The sequence below is a fragment of the Protopterus annectens genome, chromosome 13.part0 (assembly GCF_019279795.1).
Source record: "Protopterus annectens isolate FY-2018-M chromosome 13.part0, PAN1.0, whole genome shotgun sequence".
NCBI classification, from domain to species: Eukaryota; Metazoa; Chordata; order Ceratodontiformes; family Protopteridae; genus Protopterus; species Protopterus annectens.
Window position 1 is genome coordinate 838,630,847 of NC_056747.1, and position 12,376 is coordinate 838,643,222.

Here is a 12,376-nt window from a genome sequence, read left to right on the forward strand (position 1 = left end):
TTTGGTTTGAATTTCTTCACCTCCATAAGCAACAGGTGTCGCACTACTAGCTGCATTGAGTTGTTCGCTAGTTCTCACTTTAGCAAATGTGTCTGCTGATATAACGTTACACTTTGAACCAGTGCCTACTTTAAGCACTCTGGATCTTCCATTAATCCGGACAGTATAAAACACTTTGCTCCTTGTTAATAAATTCACCACATCAACTCTTTCACGAAGTACTGACACACCATCTACACAGAAAGCTAGCTGACTGCTTTGGCTGTACTTGATTAACTTGCTTTTTGGTGCAACCTTTCTTTACAACTATGTGAGGCTTACTTGATTTGCAAAACATTTGGAAATTGTTCCATTTTTTACACTTGTGACATTGCTGACCAAATACTAAGCACTTTTTTCTTGTAGACTTATGATTTGCACCACATTTGCGACAGTTCACAGTAAAGCTAGACTTGGGTTTTGCTGATTCATGCTTGTACTGCACTGAGCTGGAGCAAACTTCCTTTGTAGAACTTACTAGAAAACTACGTGTCTTCCCTGGAAGCCCTGTAGCTGCCATGTGTTTGGGCCTGCTTTTGTTTGCCACGTGTTGCATCGTATGTACGTGTTCTCTGTAGCCAGCTGAACCCATGCTCCTGTCATTCACAAGCATACTTGTGTATTTTTCTGTCTCCTCATGCATTTTACAAATCTGTATGTGTTTGCTCAATGTTAAATCACTGTCACAAAGTAAAATCTTTCTCACAGCAGCACTGTTAATACCACACACAAGCCTGTCCTTTATCAACTCATCTTGTAAGTCACCAAACCGACATATCTTAGGTCTGTTTCTCAGGTCAGTTATATAAGTTGCAGATGTTTCCCCTGGCTTTTGATTTCTCATGTAAAGCAAATGCCTCTCTAGTGTAATGTTTGTCTGGGGGGGGGGTTACACATTTCTCTGAACTTGCACTTCAAACACTCTGGGTCTTCCCTTGATTCAGCTTGTACAACATGATGGTTTTCATCTTCTTTATATACTGCAGGTGCATACACAAATGAATGCTCTCTTTCTATACCTCTGAACCAGCTAGGTTTAGCAAAATGAATCTCCTGGAGCCTACATCTCTATCTTCATAAGCTGCTTGTATAAAAATATCGTACTCTTGCTCAAATATTGTTCAATTTTCTGCAGTATTCTGATCAAATACAAGTGATAGGGAATTTCAAAATTTATCTGCCATATTAACACATACCAATGAAGGGTTTTGCAAATAAGCACAGATATACAGAAGTGCACATATGCCAGGGGTCCTGATGGAGAGATGAAAAGTCAGCAAGCACAAGAGAGAAGTAGTGCTAATTCATCCTCAAGTCTTGGTGAGTACCTTCGCGAGGTGGACCCTGTTTTTCACAAAATATCATCAAGGCGACACTGATATATAGACTGTATTTATATAGCATATATCATGGACAGAAGTAAATCAAAAATAAAAAAGATAACTGGATGCACAAGGCCCCAGGATAAAAAAGTACCCAATCCTGGTAGGCGCACTGGTGCCAGGACTGGAAAAAAATGACAGTGCAGAATCCTCAAAATACGGAAACATTCCTTCAATGGGGCCAGGCCAGGCTCAGGGGGAGGATGGCCCCCCTGTTGTAGAAGGAAGTAGCAGTCTACAACAATGACAAAAATTGATTGGCCAAAGAAGAGCCATAAAGACGATAGAGTGTACTATTGAAGATAAAGAAATTCTGTATTGTTACTATTATGTAAAAAGCCCAGAATTTCCAGACACAAGATATACAAAATGGTTAAAATAGAAATTAGAGGAAAGAAAAATACTTCCAAAGGAAAAACTGTCGCAAGCTTCAAATAAAAAAATTGTGTTCATTAATACAACAGACTTTTGAAAAACGTTATATAGATCAGGAAACTTTGATCTCTTTGGAAATAGAAGCATCTGAGGAAGTGAGGAAATGTAAACAACAAAACCTAGAGATATTTGAAAAATATAAAAAAGGAAATGTGGACATGGGAAAGAAAGAGAGATTTGATGTTGTTGTGTCTTTCGGCTTTTCCCAGTTAGGGGTTGCCACAGCAGAACTCCGGTCCGCTAATGATTGGCAGTAGATTTTTACGTGCCGAGTTGCCGGTCCTGATGCACAACCTCCAACGAAGGTACTCCCATTCACGCATGTCTCCACACAGAAGACGCTCTCGCTGAGAATCGAACAGGACAACGTCTTACTGTGAGGCGACAACTCTACCGCAGCACCAGCACCGCAGCACAAAGAGAGATTTGATATGGTGCAATATTTATGCAAAGGAGAAAGCCAAGTTAACTAATATAAAGAAGGCAGTCTCAAAGATATTCGAAGAGAAATGCAGGCAAAGGCATCCAGATATGGAAAATTTCACAATAATAAGATTAATAGCACAAAGATGTAATGTAGAAAAGACGATTAGTAAAGCAGAAGTTAAAGAAATAGAAGTTGAAATGCCTGTGAAGTGAAGGATTTAATGTAGAAGGTCTAAAACAGACTACATCACAGCATGATGGAGTGAGTCCCCAGAATAAGGAAAAGCAAGAAGATCAGGAGGCATATGAAGAAAAAAATATGGACATGAGAAAGGAAAAGAGATTTCATATGGTGTAATGTTTATGCAAAGGAGAAAGCAAAATTAACCAATACAAAAAGAGCAGCACCAAAGATATTTGAAGAAAAATATAGGCAAAGGAATCCGGATATAGAAAACTTTACAATACAAAAAATAAGACTTGAGGAAAAGTAGAAAAAGAGATTATTAATGGAGAAGTCAAAGAAATAGAAAGTGAAATAATGGAACAGCTGAAAGAGGATTCAGTGTAGAAAATCAAATGCAGAAACAACAGGATAGAGCAGTGGATATCCAAATTGAGGGGAAATCAGTGGAACAGGAAGCAATTGGTCATGGCCATATCAAGATGTTTTGGAGCCTTCCACAGGAAACCAGAATAAACGTTCACTTGCAGCTAGACAGCAAGGAAAGAAACAGGAAACTGTGGAAATTCTGATGCAGTCAATGTTGAGGAGTGATAGGCCAGTGAGTTCCCATATGACAGAACAACAGATGGCACAGGATGAAATTAAAGAGAATGTGCCACAGGAAGATGCTATAGAACTTTCTATAGAATGCCCACAGGAAATGGAAAACAAGGGATGTGCCCTCAGTATGGAAGAAAATTAGTTAAGAGAAGAGTTGCTTGATTTAATAGACAAAGACAGATATAGCAAGATCAATGAGAGAAATGGACTGCAGAAGGTTAATAAAACCCCAAAAGTCAGAAGCTTGATAAAACAAATGAACACAGTAATTAGGACTGTCCGTAGAGATCCATGCGGTATAACAGAAGTAAACAGACTATATTACTGTGCTGCTAAGTTAATAACTGATAAAGTTCTACCACAGGAGCACAGGGTAGCGAGGGAAAAGAGGGGGTGAAAGCGAATGCCATCATTGCAATATCGAATAGAGAAAACTATAAAGCAGCTAAGACAAGAAGTGTCATTGTTAGAAGATTATACAAGAGGGGCTAGATCAACAAAAATACTAAGAAAGATAGATGTGATAAAACCAATGCACAGTATTAGAACAGACCAGGATCTATTATGCACTATTGGAGATAAACTAAAAATTTCAAAGCAGGTGAAAGACTTGGAAGACACGAAGATAAATATAAGGGAAAAGCACAAAATATGCAATTTATTGATGACCCAAAAAGTTTTATAGAGAATTGGGAAATAAGGTAAAAGGAATTGAAAGACAGCCAAAAAAAGAGGAAGTAGATACATTTTGGAGAAGTATCTATGAAGATCCTGTGGAACATCATAAAGATGCTAAATGGATAGACTAAGTAAAATAAAGAATAAGAAGTTTATAGGTACAAGATATTAAATGGGATGAAATAACAGCCAGAGAGATTAAAACAAAGTTGAGAAAGGCCTCTAACTGGAAAACCCCAGGCCCAGATGCAGTACCTAACTTTTGGCTTAAAGTATTAACTTCTTTGCATGAGGATCTAGCCATGAGTAAGAACTATTTATATGCGCACCCCGAACACACACTGTACTGGTTAACAACAGGAAAAACAGTGCTCTTACTTAAGAGTGAACCTGCAAGCTACCTTAAAAATTGTAGACCAATAACTTGTCTTCCGACAACGTATAAACTATATATGGGAATTGACACCGACAGAGTTTATAGTCATTTAGAAGAAAACTCAATTATGGCAGTAGAACAAAAGAGCAATAAAAGAAAGTCATATGGAACAAAGGATCATTTGTTGTTAAACAAAGTTATAGTGGAGAACTGTAAGAAGGGTAATAATCTAAGTATGGCATGGATTGACTACAAAAAAGCATTTGATAGTATTCCACATTCATGGATAAGAGTGCTTAAAAATGTGTAAGATACACCCTACACTGATTTACTACATTACAGTAACCATGAAACAGTGGCAGACCACTTTGCAATTATTAAGCCGTGATAAAGGACAGATTATTATCCCAGGGATAAAAATCCAAAGGGGGATATTCCAGGGTGACTTTCTGTCACCGTTGCTGTTCTGCCTTGCCATTAATCCATTAAGCTGTTTACTTAACAGCTTATGCCATGGCTATAATTTGGCTCCTAGAAAACAAAGTCTAAAGACTACTCATCTTCTTTTTGTCGATGATTTAAAACTGTATAGCTCATCCGACAAGGAACTGAAAGCACAGCTGCAGGTTGTCAAATCTTTTTCAGATGATATTGGAATGTCATTTGGTCTTGATAAATGTGCAAAAGCAACTTTTAAAAAAGGAAAACTGCAGCACCAGGAAAACATCAGTTTGGGACAATAATGTGATATAAAAGAACTTGAGCAAGAGGGAGTGTATAAAAACCTGGGAATTGATGAAAGATCAGCAGTAAAACATGAACAAATGCAAATAAAGCTCAGTAAGGAATACTTTAGAAGACTTAAATTAATCCTGAAAACAGCATTGACATCTAGGAACAAGATCCACGCCATAAATCAGTTTGCTCTTCCTGTCCTAACTTGGAGAAATTAAAAACGCCAGAAATTTATGCCAGTATTTGTAACTTTGTACAATGCCTTTGTGCTTCTGAATTTTATCTCTTTTGAGCTTTTCGTAATTATACTAATGGACAAACTCATAGTACCTTTGAGTAGTTGGACTTTGTGAAATTAACTTCCTGGGCGCTTTAACACTTTTGTAATATCATTTGGAAGGCTAAATGCTAAAGCCATTTATCATCATTTTGCCAAAGTCATTTATCATCATTCTAAGAAACATCTCAAATAACTTTACGATGCAAGTGAAATAAACTCTCGGGCACTGTAATACGCTTGTAATGTTGTTTTGCAAGAAATCACCTCTTATCAATATAAGAAACGTAGGAAATAACTGCACGATGCGAATAATTGGACCTCTTTTGCCCAAAACTCAGTAACATTTCAAAGTAATTGTACTTTACGAATAACTGCACACTGAAATGTCCCCAGAACGGCGGTCCCTTGCTGGGCAACTCTTTACAGTACCAGAAACATTCTGTAATGGCAACACTTTGCAAATAGACACACCCAGCACAAGAAACTTTCGAAATGGCTATATTTGACTGTATTTCACAAAATAGTTGCACTGTACACACAATAAACTCTTCAAAATTCATGCACGGTAATAAGCACTCACAGTAAGCACTTTTATACACATTGAGATACTTGGAATCATTTCAGTTATGCCCTTGATACAATACAAAGTCGTAGTTATGCCAAAACATAGCACTCTGCCAAAACACATGCAGTCGCCTTGCTTTATTTTTGCGCAGTGTGGCCTTTTTTGCCCTTATTATATTCGTTTTGCTCGTTTAAGCCCTTTTCATGCCCAGTGTACATTTCTTGGGCTCGTTTTGCTTTAAACATGCCCAGTTTTGCTTTAAGCACACTCGCTTTGCGTTAAACATGCCCAGTTTTGCTTTAAGCTGACTCGCTTTGCTTTAAACATGCCCATTTTATCTTTAAACATGCTCGTTTTGCTTTACTGTTAATTGTTTTGTCAAATACCTTTATTTTAAACATTTTTTCAGTTAACAAACTTTTTGTGCCTTCCGGTTGGTCAGTAATGTGGTTTGTGCCCTTGTAATGCCCCATTTTGTCTCTTTTATTAAATACAGTCTGTGCTACTTCTCATTACCTTTGATTCCTTTCTGGCTGTGTTAGTGCGTGTTTCTGTTGGTTTTACTTTCACTGTCGTCTCTGCACCTCATGGGTCTGGATTCTATTCTCTTCGATCCCGGTTCTGAAACCATGTCTCGCTCCTGCTTTGGACACAGTAGAAGAGTCTTCATGGGTTCTGTTCAAGCAGCTTTATTTTATACAAACATGTCACTATAGAAGTTAACTGACCTTAACTTAAGTAACTTGTATACAAACTAACAACTGCGATCATGCATGCTGTCTCTCTGGCTGCTCTTACAAAATGGCACAAGGGAGTGCACATATCTGGGATTTATATGTGCATGTACAACCTTGACTTGCTTCTTAAAGCTAACCACACTTCACTTGCACTCTGATCTACAGTAATCATGGTTTAAAATTTAAATTGGTTTATGTAAAGCTGGGTCTAAAAGGTCATTGCCATCTTTAGGTAACAGACGCCACAGCTTTCTTCCAAGATGTTGGTGCTTCACCTCCTTTTAAAATACTGTCTTCTAGATCTTTATCACTTTCTTCCATCCTAATTTCCAAACTTCCACAGGAATACCATCTGTTCCTGGAGACTTTCCTGAAGATTGATTTATACATCTTTGTCTTTATCTCATCACCTCCTGTCTTGTCTGTTTGTTGTTAAGCTTTGTCTACCTCTAACATTGGCATAATTATTCCATAAGTGTTTCCATTTGTACTGTTTCTTGATTTTTGCATTTCTCTGCTTGATAAAATGTTTTATAAATTTTCTAGAATATCTTTAGAACCTGTACAGTGTCTGTGGTTATGTGCCTTGTTATAGGTTCCCAACTTTGGTGACAACCCTTTCAATGTTCTGCTGCCTAAGTCGTTGTACTAAAAGTTTTTGTGCCCTGGATTTTTCTAAAACTAATTTCCTAATTGCTTAACTGCAGTCTTTCTAAAGTAGCCAGATACTCCCTTATTTTCTCTTTAGCACTCTGCATTTGCTTTTCCTCTTGTTCTGTGAGATTCCCCTTACTGTACAATACTTTAACCTTTATCAACCCCTCTAAGTAATTTCTATTACTTCTTAACCATATATCTTTCTGTTTTATTTTGACCCTATTTTAAAACCCCATTTTAATTTTATCCTAGTCACTAGCTATAACTTCTGAAAATATTTCTGTCTTCCCTAATAACTCTTGAATAATTTCCACTATTCTTTCCTTATATTCATCTCTTTTCACAGGTAGGTGGGAAACACCAGTGTCTTAGTTTTACTTCATTACCCTGTGTTTTTATCTTGTTTTTTATTTGTGCATGATCAGAAATATTTATTAAATGTGTGTTGAAGCTTTCAATTAAATGCACATGTTCCTGTGAAATATAATTTCCATCTAGTGTAGTCCAGTGACCTAGTTAGTTCAACTATGTATAATACTTGCCTGCAGTCTTAGTCCTATGAGCATGGCAAGTCTTCTGCATAATTCACTTCCCTGCTTTCCCTCTGTGAAACTTCATTGCTGCTTACAGTGCTCTGATAATCTCACTTAAAGCCCCCAACGCTGCTATTCTTGTATTAAAAGTCAAGTTGTGATGATTCTCATATGTTTCTTATTTATATTTATTGATATAGTTTTTACCTTTTAGTATTTCTTCTTTAAAATTATAGACTTTTTTCCTTTCCAGATTTCTTTTTCCTTTCATTTTTGACCTGGCCTGTCTTTTTGCTTCTGCTATGCTCTTGAATACACTTTTTGTAAGACTGAATTATCCTTCTACTTGTTAAAAAGATACAGGCAAAATTGCTTTAGACATACTTGTCCTATTTCTTGGCATGTGTTACATCTGGGGCTTTGTAAGTTTTTGCTAATACCTGTTTAGAGTTTCTGTAACTAGAACTTTTTGAGTTAGGATTCTCTCCTTTTTTTGAATGGCTGTTTTTCTAGGTGCTTTTAAGTTGTCTAATTGTGGGTACTTTGTTGAGTAGCTGCTGTTTAAACATCATGAAGCTTGCATTTCTCAGATGCTGCTGTGGAAAAAACATCTGCCACAGGATAGACACCAGCAATGTGAGATTAGTTTAGGGAATCCTACAGTCCCTCAAAATATGATATATTTGAGGTGATTACCAACTTCTGCTTTCAAGCTCAGGAAGGATTGGCTGCAGTTTTGGTTGCTCAACCTACTGAATTGTAGCCTTCTGAAAATACTTATGTTTTGGATTCAAGAATGATTATGTCTTTGTCTTGAGATCTTCAAAACTCAAAATTGTTCAATTCTTAAAGAAGAAAAATATAGTTATTATGAAAGCAGTGCTTATCTTCTAGCAGTTCCAAGTTGGCTCATGGAACCAACTGTGAAGAAATAAAAGAAAAAAACATTTTCAAGTTATGGAAAAAACCTGCCTCTCCTGTTACTGTTAAAATCAGGGAGAGATCTGCATTCCTTATTATTATTATCATTTCTTCTCTCACTGACTTAGTGGCTACAGAATCATCTTTGGTAAAACGGATTCAAATTATTGTTGAGCGGTCAATGGTCCTGGGATCTCTGACTTTGATTAGAGGACGTTTGCATGGGCCCTTATTTGTGTCCAGAAGTTCTTGGTTGTTCTGTTCCTCCGAAGTTCTAATCTGGGGATAGAGATCATTTTGCTGGATTTATACCACAAACTAGGACACTAAACACTTTCCTTTGTAGTGCCTATTTTCTTGGGACTGGCTTCAAGAAGGCCTCTTTTGACAGGTACATTGCAAGTTCTCATTTATCAGTCTTTGTCAACCACAGCAATGCTATCTGATAGCTTCATTGATGACAAGTCTCATGGCTTCTGTGATTCTCATGATCCATCTTGCAAGACTCCAAATGAGAAAAATCCAAAGGTACCTGAAACCTGTATGGTCCCAACATCAACATCCCCTGACATTTCAGATTTCAGTTTTGGGTTTTGTGAAAAGGGCGATTGTGTGGTGACAACAACAGATTTGTCAGACTCCACTTCTGTCATTATCCCTTCTTGTTGCGGCACAACTGGTCACAAGAGATGCATTTGACTTTGCTTGGGGGAGTTGTCTATGGGGGTAAAACTGCAGGATGAAAAGACAGACCAAAACGCAAACACAAAAGAGCTGTTGGCATTTACAAGTGCTCAAAACTCTCTCAATCTATGGTCCCTGGGACACTGTATTTAATGCTTACAGACAATGCCAAAGTGATGTGATACGTAAAGAAGCAAAGGGGAACCAGATCTTACCTTTTCTTCCGAGACTACCCATGGCAACTTGGGATATAGCTTTTCAGGACAATTGCAATCTACAGGCATCTTACAAACCATGAGAGCAAAATTGTGTGGCAAACACAAGCTGAACAGGACCAGGCAGACCATTATGAATGGAAACTGAATCAGGAGTTCTTCCAAGATTTGATCCAACTGTAGGGAACACCGCAAGTAGACCTCTTTGCCTCCAAGACCAAGTAAGTTGATAAAATTCTTCCAGGACTACATGCAAAAAGGCCTGGAGGAGAGACATGCTTTTTTCATTTCGATGAACTACAATATTCCTACATGCTTTTTACCAGTCTATCCACTGATATCCAGGGTCATTCTGAAGATATTAAGAAGGACTCTCCGAAGATAATTGTGGTAACTTCCTGGGAAACAGGTGGCCGCCTCCATGGGATCTAATTTTTGTGTTAGACTTAAATTGCTCCATTTGAACCAGCTCATCAAGCTGACCTGAGATTGTTAAAGATGGAAAACAGTTTAACTTATTACTCTGACCTCTACGAGAAGGGTATTTGAGCTACAAGCTCTTATCGTGGACCACCCTTATTTTATTTTCCACAAAGATATGATTTCCTTAAGAACTTATCCTTCTTTTATGCCTAAAGTGGTATCCTTTACTATGAGCCAAGCTGTCAATCTCCCTGTCTTCGTTCCGGAACCTAAAAATGAGGGAGAAAGGATACACCATACTTTGGATGTCCACAGGAAACTCTGATACCGTCTTGATAGAACAACATTTTTTCCAAACTCTGATCATCTGTTCATTTCTTGTGAATAACAACCTGTGTCAAAGCAGACTGTTTTCCAAATATTGTCTCATGTTATTACCTTTTGTTATACCGTCCACAGCAAGACAGTTCCTGGCAGGGTCAAGCCTCATTCTTCCAGGGCCTTGGCTTCATCTGTGCTTTTGGGAAAGGGTTAGATTGTAGAAGCTTTGGATTGGTCCTCTGTACATTCCTTCACCTTGTATAAGATAGGCTTTGTGTTTCCAATCTGCAGGGGCTCCTGAGCACTGAGTCTTCCTCTTCCCAGTCAGTCTAATCTACTGATATAGCTAAGCCTACTACAGCAGTGCTCCATATGATAAACATACTACACCTGTGTAAGCACGCCTACCATGACAGTAGATGTTCAAATGATCAGAGCTTCAGTATCCAGTCCCACTCTGCCACCACCCCTCTTATTTTTGTATGTTTTTATAGATAAGGTGAAGGATATTTTGTTTGTGTTTTTCTAGCATTGTCCTTGTCGGGGCTTTAGCTTCCTTCCCTGTGTTGACATGAAAGCTCTGAAGGGCTTGGCACCCAAACCTGACTTTTTACTTAGCTCAGTTTGAGGTGATTAACTGTTTGGGTATGTGAAAGGTAACTTGAAGGTTTGGAAGCTGGCTGGCTGTTGTATTATAGGCACGGTATAACCCATATAACTAAGATTACTGCAGCAGTGATCGTTTGAACATCTTCTGTTATTTTAAGTTTATTTACACAACTGTACTTTTTATGGTTCCATCCACCCTAGTGGATTTACAGCTTGAGAATCGAACCACCCAAAGGACCCATCAGAGATGTTTCTTGATGTTAGATGTAACAGATACAGTCTTACCATTTATTTTTATTGTATCTATTTAACATTTGTTGACTGGTTTACTCCAACTGGGCAGATGCCCTTTTTCAGCGGAGACCCGAGGAGAAAAGCGTCAAATGCATAGTATAAAAGTTAACAACACAATAAGTATAATGGTAATAACATACAGTATAACAGTAATCGGGTCTATATTACGTCCTCGAAAACCCCTTTCAGTGAATGGCTCTTCTCCGAATGATAACCCGTGAAATTTAACTCCCATGAAAGGCCATTTCAGTGAATTTTTTCCTACGGGAAAAAAACGCTTGGCCATCATCAGGATTTGCCCTTTTCCCCACTGTACTGCGATCTCGGAGTTGGTATATTTAGTTGGGGGGGCCACAGCCTCCCCCTTTCAAGGGTTTTACATTTTGTCTGGTTTTAGGTTGGCCAAGCATTTTTCCCCCTAAGAAAAAATTTGCTGGAATGGCCATTCGGAGATGGATTTCGCTAGTTATCATTCAGCGAACAGTCGTTTGCTGAAAGGGGTTTTCGCAGATGTAATATAGACCCCAGTAATCTCTTACAGTTTTCTCTTTTATATAGTCACAATAATAGAAATATAGTAAAGCATAACAGTAATCACAATACAGTTTTGTCAGGTGCATAGTCACAGTACAATTTCTTGCAGATGTAAGGCATATGAAGTAGGTTCAGGAGTAAAATGCAACACTTTGGGATCAGAGGGTCTGTAGTATAGCCTGTTTTAGGGGACAAGAGAAGAAATAAGTGAAGGGAAAGAGTGGAAATAAATTAATAGGAAGGAAAATGTTACTTAAAGCAGGGGGAGAGGTACATTACGTAGGGTCTGAGCAGGAGCAAGTCCATGAGTTTAATAGATTGTCAATGTTTTTTGAAACAGTTTGTGTTAGAGTTCGATCTTAAGTATGGGGGCAGTTTATTCAATGGACTGGCAATACAGTGATTATAGAGACATTTACCAATGGTTTTATTGGGTTTGTAGATCTGCAGGAGGTTTTGTTCTGAGCAGCGGAGTGTATGGTTAGTTATGTAAGGAGAGATGAGAGTTGAGAGAGAAGGACAGGAGAGAGGTTGATTTAAGAGGGAGTAATTCAAGTGTAGTTGAGGCAGTAGCAGTTGATGGTGCAGTTCTAGCCACTGTAGGCTTTTTTAGGGATAGGCAGTGGTGTGAGCAAAAGGGTTAATTAGCGGCAAATTTAGTATGTTCAAGTTTTGTCAACCGATTTGTTTGAAGTTTAGTAAGGATTGGAGAAGCATATAATAGGGCAGGTTGTAAATAAGCTTA

At 38.1% G+C, this 12,376-nt stretch overlaps 1 protein-coding gene across 2 annotated transcripts in view; it reads left to right on the forward strand.

The window, feature by feature from the left end:
• Positions 1 to 12,376, forward strand: part of USP32 (ubiquitin specific peptidase 32) — a 3,310,274-nt gene that overhangs the window by 1,420,723 nt on the left and 1,877,175 nt on the right. The window lies entirely within an intron of this gene.